The following is a 19,975-nucleotide window of genomic DNA, read 5'->3' as shown; positions in this document are numbered from 1 at the left end:
GGTGCAAAGAGGAGACTAAGTATATCACCAGTAAAACTAAGAACTAGAGAAAATTTGAACGACGGAGAAAGGCCAAAAGTGAAAGAGAAAAGAAAGGAAGTGTCTGTCGTGGTACCATCCTCAAGTGAAGGAAAAGACTTGGCTAAAGAGGAAAGTACCAGCGAGGCAGAATCGAAAAGAGAAGCAAAATTGAAAAGGAAAAGGATACCAAACAGGAGATATTCCGGTCCAGAATGGGCATATGTAGTCAATGACGATTGGACTGACGAATTTGTATCTCTAAGCCTTGAGAACGAAGAAGAAGAGATACCAATAGAAAAGAAAAGTTTTATGGACTCTGTCGATTGAAAGGGTAATAAATGATATTGCTTGCTACAATATAACGTGATACAAACAACCAGCTGAGACATTGCTAAACCGGATGAGACTTTTGCTGAACTGATAAAAGACTGAGTTATTGCCGAATTGAGACAAATGCTGCTAACCGAGAAGTGACTGGCCTATTGAAGAAAACTGTGTGAACATTGCGCTCGTTCAGCTTTGTAACTGAATTGCCAAATAGTTTCTTTTATAGGTGCTTCTAGCTCTCTGATTCTATACCGATCATGACGCAAAATAGTAGAAAGAAGTATTGTAAATATGCGTGTATAGGCTTGATAATTGCATGTGTACTAATAATAATGGCAATAGTGCTTGCAATGCATGGAAAGGGTGAGAATGAGAAAATAGGTGCTTCTACTTTTGCTCCTGTTATTGTCACTGAACTAACTGCGTTGAAAAGACTAGAATTAGATGAGAGACACTTGCATGATAAGAAGGAGCTTTCGTATAACGTTTTCTATCGCTTGCTAACAGAATATGTTGAGACTATGGATGCGAAAGATTGTTATGTGTGTACACAGATACCGACATCAGTAAAGGAAGGGGTGACTTATCACCACATGCCTCTTACATACGGGATTACATGTAGTATAGTCATGTCTAGATTTTATGGTCAAACTAACATACAGTATTTTTACACAAATTATGATGTTACCTTTGCTTATGTTCCTATAATAGCGCAGCTAAGCCAGATTGCTAAAGATTGGGATGCTAAAATAATGAGGGAATTTTTCGAGCCAATGCAACCTTTTGAAACGGCTCACGCTCATAGGGAAAACCTTACCTGCTCGCTCTCTGCAGTAGAAATAAGCTTTTTAGATCGCACAGATGATAGAAGGGCACAAATGAATGCGAAATTAGAAAAAGAGCTACATAAGAGGACTTCAGTAGATAATTATGATTTTGCTGCAATAAAAACACAAGGGAGAATAGCTTTAGATGCTTGGCATGTAGGGAAATTTTGTATATATCGAGGTGAATCTTATTATGACAACATTTTTGTAGGAGCGAGTGAGTGTAAACATACGTTTATCTTTAAGGCCAAATGGACATTCATGATGAACGGACTTGACCCTGTCATACCAGGTGTATATTACATTTGTGGGTATAATGACTATTATCGTCTTCCAAAGGGATGGTGGGGGAGATGTTATTTGGGTATAGTGTTCCCAAAAGTTTATCAACTAGATGACCTATCGATGATTCAAAAGACATCTGGATCCCATCGTATCCAGAAAAGAGAGACCGCAGCTGCTGTGGTAGGAGATATATTTGGAGCCATGATTCCTTCATTGGGAGTTGTGTTGAATTCCATCAAAATAAGAAAGTTGTCTACTATAGTGGATAACATGTTGACAAAGTTTTCAGGTGCTATAATCCTGATAGATGCTGAACTTGCAGCGGAAAGAGCTATGACTCTTCAAAACAGGCTTGCTTTAGACATTCTTTTAGCAAAGGATGGCGGTGTTTGCAAAATGCTTGGTGCACGACACTGTTGCACGTATATTCCAGATAATAGTGTGAAAATTAAAACTATGCTTGCTAATCTAACAAAAGAGAGTGCAGATTTGAAGGAATTGAAAGAACCAGGAGTGTGGGAGAAGGTTGGAAAAGGACTTGCTTCAGTGGGAAATTGGCTTGGTGGCATTTGGAATGGAATATTACTAAAATTAATACAGGGAATATTAATAGTACTGATTTGTATATTTGGAATTTGGGGAATAAAAAGGGGAATAATAGTGATAATGGAAAGAATTAAAAGAAGGAAGGAAGAGAAAATGATGAAAAGAATGGCGGAAGAATACAAAGCAAGGACAAGGGGAATTAAAAGGAAAAGAGAACTGACAGAATTTTAATGGAATAAAATTTGTGGGAATAGTTTGTGTGATGACAAGTAGTCATCAGAGGAGGGATTGATGAAGCTGGAATGAAGGTTTTACATTTATTAGCGCATAAACGTAGTGCTGCAATAATCATGTGTGACTTTAACCGAACTAATAAAGATTGTACGGGGACAAAATGTGCCCTCAGAGTAGTTTGCCAACATTTATAAGCGTGCTTTATATAACGTGGTGTATTAGAATTGCACTAATCCGATATAATCATAAACGTGTGCTACGATTTGCTTGTTTGAAATGTTTTAGCTTAGCATAACTTTAGCGGAGGCTTCGGCCTAGTTGCCTGGTCTCACGGTTTAGATGCTCGTATTTTTCCAATGTGCTAATAAACGTGTATTTTTGCTTGAAGCTGTACTTTTCCACTGAGATCGTTCACATGCTTATCTTAAGGTTTCGTGCCAGCCTGGCATTTTTCTCTTTGCTCCAAGGTCAATCTGCAGGTGCGGACAATGGAGGCTCTGAAAGTGAGTTAATTGGTATAAAATGTTGCAACTTGCGTACCCGTCTCCAAGGATAATGTATGCTTAAGTAAAAGCTTGAGAACTGTTGTTTTTGATTGGACAATTTGAAGCCAACCTATGAACCCTCCAATGGAAGACCCTACTGGATTTGAACTGTTGTCTATTTAAACCAGGTGCACGAGAAGAAAGTAGCCATTGCAGCCATTACAGCCATTACCAGCCCGATATCCGCCATTTTGCAGGACATTGCAGTTATGGCCCACCTTGAAAGCGACTTTGATGCTTTCTCTAATCGAGAGAAAGAGACTTTAAATGATTCTTGCCCTAGAGACTTTAACTTTGATCCCTTGCATGAAGTAGTAGTTTTATCTTGCCGCCGTGAGGCAATTGCCCCGTCCACCTTGCCCCCTTTGCCCCGTCCCATGCTGATCGAGAAACAGTACACGTGAGACGAAGACTTCCTTGTATGCTGATCATAATTGGTAAATATGAAAGGAAATTGTAAAATTGCATTGTGTTTCTTTTAGGTAACCAACTGCTGATTTTGATAAGATCCCTAGTTAGGAGTTTTCCAAATTAATGTTGCTAAATTGTTTTTGCATGAAGTCCCACATGCCGATGCTAATTTGAGGTTAGATGAGGATTCCTTTGGTTGCACGATGCAATTTGAGACCTTGTTATGCTGACTAAATGTATGCAATTAGTTCATTACAGATTATAGTATTAGTGATTTGCATTGCTATTATCGAATGCCTTGTTATTCAAATGCTGCATAGATTGCACCTGTTTCGCCGTTATGGACAGCTCTTAATGTTCATTTACGTTTATCATTTGGTGTTGAGACACATCTATATTGTGCTAGCTTTGTTAATATAGGGAAATAAATTCACTAACTTTGAATAAACTGGTGTGGTTATTCCTGACTGAAAGGTCAGGGTTCGCCGAAATGTACTCTGGATTAATTGTTAAGTGTTATGTTGATCAGGGCATTGCTTATGTTCGCTATTGATTATCGATTTGACTAAATTGACTGATCTCTGGTGAAGAGAGTCCCACTTAGCCAAAAGATTCATTGGCCTAAAGAGCGTCCAAAGTACGGGTAAAATTATCTGTACGGATCGCTCTATCAGAGGCATGCACTCGTAGCTCATCCACTAACTCATGTGTTGCTAATGCACGGGAAGCCATAGAATGTTTATAACTCATGATGGACACACGACCACAAGAACACATGTCCAAACAGGTCCGGCTAGTCGACAAACAACAAATGAAGAAAACGGCAATGGTACAGCTTCCGGTTGGAAATCACACAATGAGATTCGTACTTGACAGCAGAGCCACATGCAACATCATGTGCATGTCCAAATATGAAAAAATGAAACACAAGCCTCCGCTATTGCCTTCTGCTGTTGATGTCTTTACGTGGGTGCAAATCAACCGGTAGTAAACATGGGAAATTTTATGGAGACGCCCACTTACAATACCATGTTAGTGCAAGAAGAGGTGCATGTCCTGCGGGGAGACGTTCCAGCACTTTATCTGCTCTGCAACGTCACTGCACAAGTAATGGGCTTCCTAGCAATGACACGCCCCATAGCTGAGTGTCATAACATCCTGCGTGAATACCCTGTGATCTTCAAAGAGCTTGGAAAGCTGAAGGACATGCAAGTCACTCTTCACATCAACAAAATAATCAAACCAGTGGCTCAGAATAACTGCAGAGTTCCTGTACAACTCCAACAACAGGTAGAGGAGGAACTAAAGAGTTTACTAGCTCAGGACATCATTAAGCCTGTGGATGGACCAACTTCCTGGGTGTACCCAATTTTGGCTGTGCTGAAGAGAACACACAAAAATATGAATCTGTGTCTATATGCGTCTACTAAACACAGTTATCGAAAGAGAACGGCACCCAGGCCCTCACTTAAATGACACGATTAGCTGCCTCACTGAGGCGTGTATGTTCTTGAAGCTGGACCTGTTCAAAGGCTACCACCAACTAGAACTTGACCTGCAGTCCTGTTACATCACAATATTCTCCACCAACCTAGGGTTATTTCGCCACAAGCGATTAAGCTTCCGGGTGTCACCAGCAACAGAAATATTTCAGGAGATGGTGAGACAAGTGATTAGGCTCCTGAAAAACTGTCTAAACTACAGCAATGACACCCTAGTATTTGGTCACACAAATGAGGAGCACGACACAGCACTGCAGGGTGTATTCAAGCAATTAAAAGTGTCTCACCTGACACTGAACGAGGAAAAATGTGAGCTGGAAAAGAAGAATTTGTCTTTTTTGGACACATCTGGAAAAGGGATGCAGCCAGATTCCAGCAAGGTAGAAACACGCTGCAAAACACAACCTCGAGTAGATGTAGCAGAAGTAAGGTTATTTCTGGGTTTGGTGAGTTAATGTGCTCATTACATCAAGGACTTTGCCACTGCGAGCACCCTACTTTGTGAACTGACTAAACAAGGACAGCGTATGTCGGAATGTGACAAGGCGTTCAAGGACATCTGGCATGCTGTCACAGCTGTAGATCACCTCACCTACTTTGAGGCATCCCTGTGCACAGAGCTCTCCGTAGACGTCAGCCCGGTGGGGTTAGCAGACATTCTTGCACAGCATAGGCCCGGAAGAGGATCATCAAGGCGCATTGTTGCATATGTAAGCAGGAGCTTGCCGGACATAAAAAGAGCATACTCTCAACCAGAGAAGGAAAACCAAGAGGTAGTGTGGGCATGTGAGCACTACCACTTGTTTATCTACGGAAAGTCATTAACTATAGTGACAGACCACCAGACACTGGTCACGATATATGGCAATCCCAATGCAAAAATTCCACTGCATATCAAAAGGTGGGGAAATATGCCTGATGGTCTATGACATCAAAATAGTACATAAACCTGGGAAGGAGCATAACCCTGCCGACTACATGTCATAACATGCCCTGTCCCTGGCAACCAAGAAGCCATCTATGGCCTAAGAATAGCTCAATTTTGTGCTATGATAAAACACACCTACTGCACTCACGATGGAGTAACTGGAGCAGGAGACAACAACTAATGTCACGCTACAAGCGGTCAAAACACTGATCCACCAACAGAGGTGGAGATATGTGACCAACAGCAGCCAAGTAGGTGAAGAGGTCAGGAAAGAGGAAATACTCGTGTTCAAACAGGTATAGGGGGAACCATCAGAGACAGAGCAAGGGATACTGCTGCAAAGCTTCAGGATAGTTATACCAAAGACACTTCAACAGCAGACAGTCAGCCTTGCACATGAGTCTCACAGAGGCATGGTGGCAACAAAAAAAAATACTGAGAGAGAAAGTATGGTTCCCGGGACTTGACCGTCTGGTAGAGGACATAATTATGAACTACCATCTCTGTTAGATAACAGGCAGACCACCCAAACCAGAGCAACTACACATGTCAGACCTTACGGACAACACTGGCTGCAGACTTCCATAGACCTTTGAACAACAGTGGCTACCTGCTGGTCGTCATTGATGAATACTCTTGCTTCTCCATAGTGCACCAGGTGCCCTCAAAATCCACTACCAACACTCTACTGATTACGGATCACATCTTTGCAGCCTGGGGCACCTCTCTGCCACTCAAGACAGACAATCAACCCCTATTCTCAGGAGATTAATTTCAGAAATTAATGACATATCTGGGAATACAAAAACAACAGATGATGGATGGAATGTGGAGCAAATCAAACTTTCACCTCCAGTTCCTGATCTGGGTTTAATACATAATTGTTTTTGGTGGCCATGCCATTCCAATTTGGACCCAGCTTTATGTAAATCAGTCTTGACCCTGTTCACCATGGGAACAGTCCAGACCGAACTACCAGGCCAAGCCTTCCCTGGACCAGCAACAAGCATCCTGGGACAAGTTTCAGGATATCACCCTTCATCAGCCAGGCTAGCTTGAGTCTGGTGGTATAGCAAGCACAGGACCCACGTCTGGGCACACCCTTTCCACTTGGGGCGACAAATGTAAAAACAACAGATGATGTACAGAATGCAGAGCAGATCAAACATTCAACCCCAGTCACAGGTCTGGGTTTAATCCATCGTTTTTTTTTGCTTGGCATGCCATTAAATTTTGGACCCAGCCATATGCAAATCAGTCTTGACCCTGTTCCCCATGGGAAAAGTCCAGCCTGATCTGCCATCTGGGAATACATCACAGGAAAATAACACCACTGTGGTTGCAAACAAATGGCATGGTGGAAAGATTCATGGGCAACACTAAGTAGGCTGTCCAATGAGCTAAGCTGGCACCGATTTCTGTGGGACAAGCACTGTGCCAAATACTTTGGGATTACCGCAACACACCACACAATTCCACAGGGAAGTATCCAGCTGAAATGGTATTGGGGATATTAAGTAGGTCCCGTCAGAACACAGTAAAATTGTCACACATAACCAAGAGGCCAAAAGAAAAATTAAGCAACAGGCTGACGAATGACGTCATGCCACAGCGCCCAGATTAAAGCTTGGCGATCTAGTCTTTTAGCATCAACGGCAAACACGAAAATCAGACAGTCCCTTCTCAAGCTGGCCTTTGAAGATAACAGACATCAAAGGGTTGATGATCACTGCAGTGGCAGGGTCCTACTCTATCACTAGGAACAGCTCTCACTTCAGAAAGTTCAGAGTGTGAGATGATGAAGAAGGAGCGACGCGGCCAAGGGCCGAATAGCAGCCTCCAATCGAAGACACTGGAGAGCCAATGCAAGCATCTCTGCCCCTCGAGGAGGGTCCCCTCTGGGCCAACGATGAAAGTAAAGAAATGGGCCATGGAAAGGAGAGCTCACAACCAATGAGAGCAAGTAGGATGCCCAAAAGATTGAATGAAGAACTATGAGGATCGACTCAAAGAACAGCTGCTGATAGAGTCAGCCGTGATGTCTCCATCTTACAAGATATCTCCGTCTCTCTCTCTTTTTCTCTCTCTCCCTCTTTCTCTCTCTCTTTCTCTCCATCTCTCCATCTTTCCATCTCTAGATTGGTAGCCTGACGATACCATGGAACGTGTCCATTGGAGCCAACAAAGAAAAGATTGGTAATGTGCATATTTTGTCAACAAAGGGGGAGCTGTTAGAACGAAATGTACTAGTGGGGGCAATGACCACACACAAGGGGAGGAGAGGACTGGCGACCGGACACCACTTACAGTCAGGGAAAAGGGGCAACACACTTGTGCAGGAGCACGAGTGAGGAAGGACATGCCTGCATTTGTGTGGGCGGTATCGGCAGAAAATAAAGAACCACATGCACACCCTTACTGACCTCTAGGTGTTTTCTCTGGGGCTTGTGCATGGGGCATTGTCCAAAGGAGGGGCCTGAATGTTTCCAAGTTTTAGTTTCAGGCCTCTCAATTAGATAAGTGTCTCTCAGTGTAGCAATATAATCAGATGTACTAAGGCGCAACCCTTTCGAATGTTAGAGAAATATCCTTTTTTGATATTTGTAGAGACTTTCTCATATTCTTCTTATGGTATTTGTTGCAAGATTATATGCCCAAAATTTACATGGCTAGACACATGTATGGACTGTTAGATCCAAGCCAGACCTTTGGCTCTGCTGTGGCTCGGATATCCCTGTTAATTTATTGGCTCGCCAATATCAAGACTGTTGCCTGTGCACGGGGGCCCATTGATCATATTTTCTGTTTGGGTTTGCATGGTTGATCTGTTCTCATGGGCATAGCTAACAGTGGTGCAGCCGGTGTAATGCACTGGGGCCCAGTGGTGTAAGGGTGCCCCACTATAACAGTCCCTTATGCCCTGAGAGGGCATCTAAATAATTATGCTGAAGTTCCACAAAACAAGCATTATAGAAGATTTTTGGGGTCATTCTGACCCTGGCGGTCTTGGACCGCCAGGGCAAGAATGACGGAAGCACCGCCAACAGGCTGGCGGTGCTACAATCCCTATTCTGACCGCGGCGGTAAAGCCGCGGTCGCACCGCCGGGGCCGGCGGTTTCCCGCCGATTTTCCCCCGGCAGTGATAATCCTCCAGGGCAGCGCTGCAAGCAGCGCTGCCCTGGGGATTATGACCCCCTTACCGCCAGCCTGTTTCTGGCGGTTTACACCGCCAGGAAGAGGCTGGCGGTAAGGGGTGTCCTGGGGCCCCCTAACAGGTCCCCGGCCTGCTTTTCACTGTCTGCATGGCAGAAAGTGAAAAGCGCGACGGGTGCAACTGCACCCGTCGCACGGCCGCAACACCGCCGGCTCCATTAGGAGCCGGCTCCTGTGTTGCGGCCTCATTCCCGCTGGGCCGGTGGACGCTAACATGGTTAGCGCCCGCCATTCCCGCTGGGCCGACGGACGCTAACATGGTTAGCGCCCGCCGGCCCAGTGAGAATGTTGGAATGGGGGCAGCGTTATTTTGGGCGCCTGGCGGGCGGCTTCCGCCGCCCGCCAAGGTTGGAATGACCGCCTTTATTTTTACTCTGTCACATTTTCTGAGTGTCAGAACCCATTTCAGAGGGCCACATGGTGTACAGGGGCTACTGGGCCCCACTGTGGTGATTGAGGCCTTTTATTCTGATGCCCTGGGGCCTGACCTACTATGAATTCTGCTTCACAGGGCCAAGTAACCCCTTTGCACTTGACTCAGAGGTAGCTGTGGATAAGCAGACAAGGCTCCCATGTGGGGTAATTAGATACAGGACAATGAACAAGATTCATAGCTCAAAGTGAAAACAGCACAACAATAAATTAATATCCAGCCAAATACCTGCTTTTATAAGAAAAAGTAGTGTTTTATTTCTAATTGTACACATGCAAAGAGATGCAACATTCAAATGCAATAACACAATCCCCCTTGAGGTCGAGGCTATAGCAGTTGTCTGGGGAATCCCCATCCTACCCACCGTCATGTAACATGTTCAGGGTTATTCCCCATTCATTGGTGGTCACATCAGGGATTGTAAACTATTAGACTTACTCAAGAGTTTCCTTTTGACTCTTCATGATTTCAGTCAGAGGTGTCTATGGTGCTGCAGCACCTTCAGCAGTGAAACCCCCGGGGCCCCAAAGGCTCTAGTTCATGTCTTACCTGCTCCTGCCGAACTGAAATGTTTGGTGTAGCAGTTGGTGCCCCCATTGCAGGCACTCACAGGATCAGATCCTGCTCTGAGTAGATAGGCTGCTTGTGGTATACACTGTAGCGTCAGGCAGGTGCAGGCTAACTCTTCAGAGCGTCAAGGGAGCTCTCCCAGGGATCAGAGCAGCTTCCAACTCTCAGTCAGTCCTCCCTGGCTGTGTGAATTCAGTCCTTTGGCTCCTAACTGGAGCTCTGTGAGGGTGCATTGGCCTCCAATGTGTCCTCCTGGTTCACGAGGGTCAGTCAGGGCAGATGCCTTGATGCAGCTGGACCCGCCAGTCGCAGCCTCACTCCAGTCTGGAGTGATGGCACAAAGTCTTTGATAATTTGGTCCTGGCAGACGTGGTTGCTGTAGTTACTTCTTGGTGCAACATAGGCTCCTCAGGTGCAATTGCCCACAACACGACAGCCCCTCCTGGCATACAGGGCCACTGCTCAGGTGTTCTTGGTATGCTGGTCATACACCTTCATCAACGATGGCCCCCTCTGGCATACAAGTTCACTGCAATGAGGCTGTGTGGGCTTGGCACATTCCACACAGTGCTCGATACTTGGCTCAGATAATGGCAGCTCTATCTTGGCATATGGGAGTCACCAAAAACAGTCTTGTACATTGGCTACAGCACAATCGGTGCACAGCCAAGTCCTCACACCTCGCATAGGCAGGGCTCCCCACTAGACCTCAATCCATCCAACACTCTCCTCTTCCTCACAGCAAACAGGCTGCAGGGCGGGTGGTCTTGGTTTCTCTGGGTGATGTCCCCTTACTCAACGGGAAGGTGCCAAGTCCTGGTCACAGGCACAAGCCTTACAGAGCTTCCTCTTCTCCCACAGCCTGTCTGGCTGCCTGGCCAATGACAAATTTTTGGGGACCCAACCTCCCCTTCTTACAGACCTTTTCCAGACCCCAAATTTAATTTATGGTCTGGGTCTTTGAAGTTTTATGTTGGGTTCTGCTTCTTTTGAAGTGGGCACTTCCCCTTCTTTTCTCATTCATGAAAGAGGTCTGCCCCAGCTGGCATGATTCCGAAGCTGATTGTCCACAAGACAACTCGTGGGAGTGACCATAGTTCACACCTGGATGTCAGCCCAGTAACATGTGCATCAAAAGGTTAATCCCAGACCCCCACCACTACTCTTTACCATTCTCTTATCAGCTCCTTCTCCCTTCCTGAGATGTGTCCAGGTATCACTGAGTCAAAGAGCAGTCTTTTGAAATCTGAATGGAGTCGACTCCTTTTCCCTCCAGTTTGTCCTCACCCAGCTCACAGTAATGCAGCAATATATAAATCTGTCTCAGAGGATTTCTCTCCTCCTCATATCTTTATCAGGCCAGCCCAGGCTTCCCAAAATGAAACCCAGGGTACTTCATATAATATATCATTGCAGGCACACTCCAGTCCAACACTGTTCCTCTATGCATTGTACTTTTAAAGGTACCCAGGCATCCATCACACACTCTTTGGGGGTCATTCTGATCCCGGCCGGCGGCGGTAGCCGCCGGCCTGGCTGGGCCCGCCAGAATACCGCTGTGCGGTCAATAGACCGCCGCGGGTATTCTGGGTTTCCCGCTGGGCTGGTGGGCAACCGCCAGAAGGCCGCCCGCCAGCCCAGCGGGAAACACCCTTCCATGAGGATGCCGGCTCCGAATGATGCCGGCGGAGTGGAAGGGGTTCGACGGGTGCAGTTGCACCCGTCGCGATTTTCAGTGTCTGCATGGCAGACACTGAAAATCTTAGTGGGGCCCTGTTATGGGGGCCCCTGCAGTGCCCATGCCATTGGCATGGGCACTGCAGGGGCCCCCAGGGGCCCCACGACACCCCATACCGCCATTCTCTTCCTGGCGGCCAAAACCGCCAGGAACAGGATGGCGGTATGGGGGTCGGAATCCCCATGGCAGCGCAGCAAGCTGCGCCGCCATGGAGGATTCCCCAGGGCAGCGGAAAACCGGCGGTACACCGCCGGTTTTCCGTTTCTGACCGCGGCTGTACCGCTGCGGTCAGAATGCCCAAGGGAGCACCGCCAGCCTGTTGGCGGTGCTCCCGCGGTCGTTGGCCCTGGCGGATTTTACCGCCAGGGTCAGAATGACCCCCTTAGTCTGTGCACACACTTTAGCTCTGACGCTTTTCTATATTTAACCAGGATGTTCTCTTTACAAATACACACACTCCGGCACAAAGACTGACTATATGTGCACTGCACAACACTACACCCTTCATATTGTACTCCATGCATCCACACATTCTCGGCATAGCACTACATCTCACGTGTAATGTATTCGTCTCTACATACATACACTCAATACATATACTAACCACACATGCACTGCACAGTACTGCTCCATCCTTGTCTGTACTCTTCCCAGGCACACATACAACTAAGGCAGAGTCACTTTTCCTGCAAAGCACAGCACTTCACAACTTACCTGATGTAAGCCAAGGGTGAGTTCAGCACACAGCAGTGGAGCTTTTAAAAAGGTGAGTGACCTATAGGCCTCACTCCAGTGACACAGTGTAAATGGGTTCTGTACACTACAACTGACCACTACAAGGTATGCTGCCAGCACTGTGCATGTGCTGCTTAACTCTTAGTAAAGGCAGTACCCTTGCACCACTATGAAGGTAGTGCTTTGGGCACTCCTCCCAGTCTAACAAGATCGTAAACCCTGGACAGGCCTATATCATAGCATACATGCATGTTCCTTGTTTGCCTGTGGCAAAACATCAGCATTAGGGATCCAGGCAGCAGGACTATTGGCACTCAGGACAGGGGTACACATATTTTACTATGTACAAGACTTATCAATCCCAAAACTGTTCATTGAAAGACGGAGGTCAAATGTCAGTCCAGTCTTCTGATAAATTGCAGCTTATTCTGTTAACATGGAGACTAGTGTTTACTTTTCTTTTGGTTACACCAAAGTTTGAGGACTTAGGAAAGTGAACTGTGTGACACTATTGCTGGTGTGAAAGGAAAGGCTGCATGATGTTATTTTGGTCTAACAACAACATTTAAATACTCATAAATTAAGAGGTCAAACATTTCAAAATAAACATTTAGGAAAGCACAAATGAAGCAATTTTTTCTAATTCTAAAGTGTAATGGAAACAAAGTTTTAAGACGATCAAAACACATCAAGACACTTTACTTGGTTGTGCACAAGTATCAGCTGAAACCAGATTCCCATACATTATATTTTGTGTGCTATATAGTTTTATCAGTAAAACTGTATGTCTCTGCAAATTTAGTGGTCATTTCAATCTAAAATGTGCTGTCTGTTAATACACCATGCTTTAGTAATATTTGTGGCAGCGTCCTCCTAAATGCAACATCAGCTACATACTACACCATTGCCACTGGCCTGTTGAATGGGCATGGCACATTAGTGACACTTGTTCCTTGTATGATGCTTGAATTTTTTAGAATTCCTATGAGTTCACTGCCTACTAAGGACAATGGGAGCTTTTACAGCACTTAGAGCATGCTGGGCCACAGGATCTTTTACAGCTCTTGGAGCATGCTGTTCGATCTGTCTGATTCCCTCAGCCGTAGGAGTCAGACTCCAAGCAGCAGAAACCTACTGAAGCACATGTGGGGGCACGGCAAAGGCCTCATTGTACCTATACTGAATGTCAGAGGAGTGCTCATGCTCACTTTTGTAAATGCAGAGTGTGCCATTTGGCCCTAGCTGCTTGACACCAGCAGAGGTCAAAGAAGAAGTTACGTCCATGCTGCTAGATGGCTTCTAAAGATATAATTGTCATAGTGGCCACTGTCTTCAGCATGAGGAGTGGAGGGCAAAGGAGAGCAGTTAGTAAAAGAACATAGACTTATTTAGGACAGAGTGCGGGTACTGGAAAAATAAATTGTTTGAGCATTGCTTGTTTCATTTTACACAAAAAATACACAGGCAACATTAAAACAACTTCTTGGTGTTTCTAATGCACAGTTCTTCCTTATTAAAACCAGGAGTAGGAATAGTTATCCTTCTGATACCTGTGGAAACTGGCTAAGATCTCAGAAAACAAGATGTTGCGAGATATTGAGAGATGGGGACGGGACTTAGAGTAGGAGCATTGGGAACATTTGAAATGAAAATCATGCAACATCTCTTACATAAAATATGACAAAGAGCCTTCAAAATTCCAAAAAGTATATTTCTTTGTAATGTATTTCACCTTAGATTATATCGCTGCATTGAGAGGTATTTATTAAAAGTGATAATTTTTTTACATGAATTTAGAAACTGTTAGAAATTAGGTTTGTGGTTGTCAGAGGTATGCACTGTGTTCAAGCAGGAACCTTAATCCTGGTCAGGGAAGGTCGTATGGTACAGAGCAGTGAGGCTTAATTTAAGAGGCAATGTGTAAATTATTTATGCAAAACTTCAAACAGGAAAACAGTGAAAACACCACACAGAGATAATCCACATCAGATAAAAAAAATAGAGCTTAATTTAATTACCAAAATATAAAAAATCCAACAAGTTGAACTTGAGTTCTGCATCTATAGAGATTAAAATGCAATATTTTGCTCAAAAGCATAGAGCGCCAACTGGGGATATCTGTTTGTGCTAATCTGGGTTAAACCCAAAAATTCAGACGGACTGTAGTGGAGTGCAGGTCGGATGCAGTATCAATTAAGTCCTGCTGAAGTTTTACTTTCTCAAGAATTGCCCAAGAATCCCATTTGTGGGGAAGAAGTTCACTGTGAGCAAGGAGACCATCGCTGATGGTGATCTATGGAGTCGAAGTGTTAGCTGGACATCGTGGACAAGCACACTGGAGCCTTGCAGTCATGAGCCGTGATACTTGCTATGCCAAGAGACAAACTTGTGCCATCTCCTGCTGATTCTTTGCGCAAGCGGCACAGTTCTGGAGCGAATGGGCCCATTTGCATACATGAAGAGCCTAAAAGTTTGGTTTTAGGAGCAGAAAAAAATACTTCCACAAGCCCAGGACCTAAGAGGCACCTCTTGAGGGTCAGTAGCTTGTTAAAGGCAGGTCGAGGAGTTGTGAGGAGCCTGTTATGTCTTTGAGGCTCAGTTCAGGTGGCCAGCTGACTAGACCATGGAGTCACTATGGGCTCAAAATGAAGTGCAGGTCCAGTGCTCCCTGCCCAGACAAAAGGGCAGCAGGCGGCAGGCAGCAGATCACTCCAGCAAGTCAGTAGTTCCTTGTGGAGCATCAGCCCAGAAGAGTAGCAGTCCTTGTAGTAACACAACAGTCCTTCTTCCTGGCGGAGCATCCACAGGTCCAGAGGTATACTGAGTTGATAGTGTCAGAAGACCAGTTCTTATAGCCAGTGGTGCCTTTGAAGTGGGGAATACTTCAAAGGGTGGCTTTGAATTGCACATAGGTCCCCCTTCCTGCACTGGCTTCTGACTCCCTACAGGGGGGTATGCAGTCCTTTGAGTGGTTTCAGTGCACAGCCTATTCAGGTGTAAGTGTGAGACTGTGTCCTGCCCCTCCCTCCCATCCAGGCCAGGATGGTCCATCAGGATGTTAATGTCCTGTCAGTCACTTTTAATCTCACTTTGTGTGTGGCTGTCTAGAAGGAATGTACACACCCAGCTGTAAACCCCAGTCCAGACATGTATTGGAAACAAGCTGCAGGAACACAGGGCTAGTAGCAGGAAATGCTAACTTTCTAAAAGTGGCACAAAATTGTAACAATAAATCCAATTTTACCATTAAAGAGGACTTATCATTCCAATTCAGTAGGTACTAAACATGACAGGTCTACCCCTTCCCAATCAGGAATTACAGTTTATTAAATGTAATAAGAAATCCTTAAAGTTATTCTATGGGAAAAGTAGGCTTCACAGTAGTGAAAAACAAGAGTTTTTCACTACCAGGACATGTAAAACTTAACAGTACATGTCCTGCCTTTTAATTACATGGCGCCCTGTCCTATCTGCTACCTAGGTTCTAACTTAGGGGTGACTTATATGTAACAGAAGGGGAGTTTAAGTCTTGGCAAGGGGTTTAAGGAGTTTTAAATGCCAAGTCAACATGGCAGTGTAATACTGCATTCAGGCTGCAATGGCAGATGTGGGACATGTTTTAAAGTGCTACTTAAGTGGGTGACACAATCAGTGTTGCATGTCCACTAGTAGCATTTAATGTACTGCACTTTACTAGGTACTTTATACGTAAATATAATATGCCTATTAAGTATATACCAGTCAGCCCTGTTTTAGGGAGAGAGCACATTCACTTTACCACTGGTCCACAGTGGTAAAGTGCTCAGAGTCCTAAGGCCAGCAAAAACAAATTCAGCAAAATGTAGAGGGCAAAAGGCAAAACGTTTGTGGGTGACCCTGCAGAGAGAGTCATTTCCAACAGAAACCTTCATGCCTATAGCCCCTCCCTTTAACACCAATTCCATTAGTAACCTAAGAGGCAATTTGAGAGTCATGTGCACCCTTTGTATTAATATTTTAGATGAAACAATGTCATAGTCCCTTAGGTGGAACACAAGAGAGATTTTTGTACAGCACCCATCCTCACCTATTTCAGGGTTTTCTCATACATCATAGTGAAAAGAATAGAAGGCATGATAAAATAAAATAATTGCCTAGGATCAGACAATTTAATCAAGAGGCCAAGCCAAAATAGATCCAAGTTTCTTTGGTTTCACACTGTATAATTCAGCCACTAAATTGGTATCCCTTTCTCACTCTTGTTTGACACTAAAGTTTGATAGCTTGTCTTTCACTCTTGACACATGAGGTTAGAGCGTTGGGTAGCAGCAGAAGCCACAAGAAAGCTCAGCTCATTGTGAGTTCAAGGCCGCAAGAGAACCTCGAGTTGAGCCAAAGTCTTGCATTAGGCACAAGCCTTCCGTGGCTCACCCACCTCTATGCTTTGCTCTGTAAGAAACTCTGTGCTTGAAATAATCTTACATGCTGGTGCCAGTGTGATACCTGTTTTAATTGTGAGGATAACTGTGCTTGCTCTGCTAATGATTATCTTGTACCTGTGCTGCATGTGAGGGGAAGTTACACTGCTGCCAAATGCTGCACATTGTGTGTATGTGTATGTGCCTGTATTTGTTTACGCACAGGCTTATACTGTTGCTCCAGATGCTGTCCATGTTCTTTGCATTAAGCTTGCATTGTTGCTGACAAGATACGTATGTGTTCTATGAGTGTGAGAGAAGTGTCTACTCCTGTCTGGTACTGTACTCATTTTGTGTGTGGAAATCTTATAATGCGCGTGAGACAAGCTTGTACTCATACTTCCCATGGCTGTTCATTACACATTTACCAAATCTGAAATTCTGCTTGTATTTTGTATTTAAAAGCTGCAAGGACTTCAATGGTGCTGTATAGTGTCACACTTGTTCCAGGTCTTCGAAGGAAGCTTGTAGTGACCATGCAATACCACACTTGCTCAGTGTCTTAGAAGGAAGTTTGCACAAGCTGGCACTGTATTATCAAACTTGTTACATGCCTTTGAAACAAGCTTGCACTGACCCTGAGTATCACACTTGTTTGTTGTCTTTGAAGAAGCTTGCACTGACTCTGCAGTGCCATACTCGTTCCATGTCTTTGAAGGAAGGTGCAATGGGCCTGTAGTGCAACATTTGCTCCATGGCTTTGAATGAAGCTTACACTGGTCTTCAGCATCACATTTGAGCCATGTCTTCGAAGGAAGCTTGTACTGACTGGCCCTGCAGTAGTTTATTTGTTGACTGTCTTTGAAGGAAGCTTTCTCTGGCTAGCACAGACGTTCTACACTTGTTCAATGTCTTTAAAGGCAACTTGCATTGGTCCTTCAGTACCACACTTTTTTCATGTCTTTCAGGAAAGGTTGTGATGCTCTTGACCAGTGTTCTTGCTCCATATGCTCTATGTCTGTGTGTTTTTGATCTGACCAAAAGCCTGTTTTAAATGTCTCCCCAGTCTCATATTTTCACATAAGTAATACATATTGTTGCTTTAAGAAAATGGGCTTTTGTTAATCCCTCTTCAGTTATTAATCAGACAGAGTGTCATTCACATATTGGTCCAGCACTTGAGAACAGCACACATACAATTGGGCAGTAGATCAGCCCTCATCAACCATTGGCTTTGTTGTCAATGTTTGGCTTTGCTTAGTAGAGAAATACTGGTCTTTAGGGTGTCAGGCAGTCTGAGCATCTGTATATCGCCTGCATATTCTGGGTTACTCTGCATCCAGAGGATTTTGACCTCCAGAGATATTTACATTAGTTCAGCCACCAGCAAGCAAATGCAAACTAGTGCTAGTTGAGTGATGAGAGTACCTGATGAGAGTACCAGCTGCTCTACTACCATTGCTACTGCACCACAACATTATTATGCAGAGCACTAGGCTTCACTGCTGCAAGTTTCAAAACCTTACAACTATCTTGAAACAGCATTCCTGATACTCTGCATACATCATTTACTGTTCCATTATGGAAGATGAGTATGAAGCTTTACTTTCTCTTTTTTTTATATGCATACTCTCCATATTTAGTTGGAATTCTTTGCTTTTCTTTATTAATTTTAGCATATGCTTGGACTACAAATAAAACAATCACCTTGCTTTTTAGAAGGCAAGTGGGGCTTTTTTTTATGCCGAGATTCATCTCCACAAATGACCACAGAGATCAGGCTCACATAGCCTGCAGTACTCATCCAGATGTGGCTAATGGGAGTTTAGGTAACCTCAGTGGTCATTCAGGCTACGGTGTAGCTCACTTCAACAGCTTTGAAATGTACTAATGGCTGAATGCCCCAGATACTCAACCTGTGTCTCCTATGCCACGACCTTCCTAGTGAGCAGGGTTCCTATATGAGAGCAGTGTCCTTGTGTGAGTGCCGGATTTCCACCATGTTTACTTACTGCATTGTGAGCAGTGTGTCTGTGAGAATGGAGGATTAACATTGTCTTTTGCGAGTGCAAAATCTCCTGCAGGCAGATCTCAGGAAGGTCTCTGAGAAGGTCAAGGTAGCAGAGGGTTCCATAGTGGAACTGCAGACGAGATGGGCTCTCTGCGCAAACAGATGGTGCAGGTCAATTCCACGGTCGGAAAGTTGGAAGCCAGATTGGAGGATGCAGAGGGCAGGTCACGTCGGAATAATATCTGTTTGTTGGGGTTACTGGAACATGCGAAGGGAGCCACGGTGGACCACTTCGTCAAAAGTTGGATAAAGGATGTTTTGCAACCAGTTGGATTGTCCAGGGTGTTTGTGGTGTAGTGAGCTCACAGAGGCCTGGTGGTGCCGCCTCATCCCAGGGCACCCCAAGAGCTATTATTGCCTGACTACTCAATTATAAGGATAGGGACTGTATCCTGAGGGCAGCCCACAAGTGGTAGAGAGAGGTTTTTGCGATTTGTAAAATCTCCATTTATCCTGACCATAAGATCAGGGTTCAGAGCTCTAGTAAGTGGCTTATGGAGGTGAAAGCCAAACTCTGTGTCATGAACGTCAGATACGTGTTGCTATTCCCGGTACGCCTGAAGGAAATATCCGGGGGGGAAATCCTACTTTTTTGATTGACCGGAGGAGGTTTAGAGGTGGCTGGAGATGTGGGACAATGCTGCTCCTAGTAGGATGGAGAGGACTGGCTTGACTGTCCATTGCCGTTCTGGCCCGACTAGCCCAGATTGGAGATCTCACGGGAAGAGACAGCTGGAGGGCACTGCAAACCAGATAGTGGACATTGTTGCTCCCACTAGAGTCAAGATTCAACAAGATGGAACAATGGCTGTGGTCACTTCTGATTTGACTGATGGATCAATGGGAACGATGGTTCCACGCGCTGAGTTGTTCCCGCTAGACACTTGACATGTTATCTGACTTTGGAATGCAGATGTTGTGCTCTCTTTATGGAAGGTCTGGATCTCCGTGGACGGCGCCTGGAATGTTGCTGGGGGTCTGCTATACGGGGGGCACTGTTAAACTTTTAATTTGCACATAAGTTGTATGATGGAGGAGCAAGCCCTTTTCTTTGTTCTATGTGTAGGTACTCAACTACAAAACTGTTGTGGTGAGGGTGAGGGGTGGTCACTTCACAATCGTGGAAGGACCTTGTAGTTGGGGAGTTGGGGATTAGGCTGTTGTCCTGACAGCAATCATATGTATAGATCT

The sequence above is a fragment of the Pleurodeles waltl genome, chromosome 3_1 (assembly GCF_031143425.1).
Source record: "Pleurodeles waltl isolate 20211129_DDA chromosome 3_1, aPleWal1.hap1.20221129, whole genome shotgun sequence".
Lineage (NCBI taxonomy): Eukaryota > Metazoa > Chordata > Amphibia > Caudata > Salamandridae > Pleurodeles > Pleurodeles waltl.
This window is presented reverse-complemented; position numbering follows the sequence as displayed.